The 1622-nt window shown below is 47.7% G+C and overlaps 1 pseudogene; it reads right to left on the bottom strand.

Annotated features, from left to right (window-relative positions):
• LOC103253670 overlaps positions 1-1018 on the bottom strand; it is a 2309-nt pseudogene extending 1291 nt beyond the window's left edge.
• Between the last annotated feature and the right edge of the window lie 604 nt (positions 1019-1622).

Raw genomic sequence — 1622 nt, 5'->3', positions numbered from 1 at the left:
CTCTTGCCAAGTTGCCCAGGCTGGTCTTGAACTCATGGGATCAGGCAATCCACTCACCTTGGCATCCCAAAGTGCTGGGATGACAGGCTGAGTCACTGAGCCCAGCCTCATCACAGATCTTAAAACTGAGATGTACTTGTGATCAAAACGCTTATGATATTTCAAATCAAGGGTCTGGTCTCAACAATTTTCAGAAATGGCCCCTGGGGTCTGCTGGGGTCAGATAATACAAGAGAGGACAACTCCCCCCAATACCCTCATCACTTTCTTGGGGACCATCCTGATTGCACATTGGGTGTGGTTCCAGCCACCCACCCTGCCATCATCTGCAATGACAGTATTTAAACTGAGCTTGGATTTCCTTAATTTCTATCATCTGACGGTTGTGGGAACCAACTGTTTTTGCAACCTGAGCTTCAATTTTCTCGTCTTGTTTGCTTAAGAAAGGATCTTAAGAAAACCTTTCCCTTCTAGGAAGTTTTTTTAATTTTAAAGAGATGGGGCCAGCCGGGCTCAGTGGCTCAGCCTGTAATCCCACACCTTTTGGGAGGCTGAGGTGAGTGGATTGCCTGAGCCTGTGGGTTCAAGACCCGCCTGGGCAACTTGGCAAGACCTCATCTCTACAATAAATCAAAAATTAGCAGGGTGTGGTAGTGTGCGCCTGTAGTTCCAGCTCCTTGGAAGGCTGAGGCGGAAGGATCGCCGGCGCCCAGCAGGCAAGGCTGCGGTGGCCGGGAGCGGCCGCTGCACTCCAGTCTGGGCAACAGAGTGAGACTCCAACTCAAAAAAAAAAAACAAAAAAAACCTTCTTATGGATTTCCTGAATGGATTCAGCAAAACAGAAGGCCACAGTGGCCAGGTCCTTCAGGATCAACATCTCTACAGGCAATCTTAGCCATCCAGCATTGCCACCAGGGGCCAGGGTGCACCAAGGGGTCGTTCATGATCTGGGGCAAATACCTTCACAAATTCTGTTCAATCTCTGTCTCTTGCCTTTATGCATATACAACAGGGCCATTCTTTATCAAACTTTGCAATGCCCAGATTCAAAAGCCAAAGCAGTCTTCTGAGAACTTAGTGGAACTTGAAAGAATCTGCATGTATTAGGGCCACTATGAATACAATATAAATCTGTCCACAAACTCCATATTTCACATGATGGCCTGTCTTTTTAAGTAAATACAGCTTCATTTGGTTCAAAACCATTTAAACTCATTGCTTGCAACTCTACCACTATCACATGGTCAAGCAATGAGCCTCCCCACGTGATAAAACTCATTGCTTGCAACTCTACCACTATCACATGGTCAAGCAATGAGCCTCCCCACGTGTCCACTGGATGGGCCAGAGACACTACAACCCCAGGTCTGGAGTGTCCAAGGTCTGTTACTGCTGGAGATGGCGGCAGCTCAGGCAGGTTCTAGCCAGGTTCCTGCTTCTGCTCTGGGCCTCGGTCACAGGTTAGGGACCCACCTCAATGTTCCACATCATTTCCCGGCTCCTTCCATTCCCAGCCCTGTGGACTGGAGGAGCATTGGCTCATGTGGTCAAGGAGCTTTGTCAAAGTTTTTAAAAAATAGTTTTCTTTTCTGGAAGACTTCTCAGCTTGATTAATGTGCTAA

Source organism: Carlito syrichta, unplaced genomic scaffold (assembly GCF_000164805.1).
Source record: "Carlito syrichta isolate Samal-C Ts95f unplaced genomic scaffold, Tarsius_syrichta-2.0.1 Scaffold245254, whole genome shotgun sequence".
NCBI classification, from domain to species: domain Eukaryota; kingdom Metazoa; phylum Chordata; class Mammalia; order Primates; family Tarsiidae; genus Carlito; species Carlito syrichta.
This window is presented reverse-complemented; position numbering and strand designations above follow the sequence as displayed.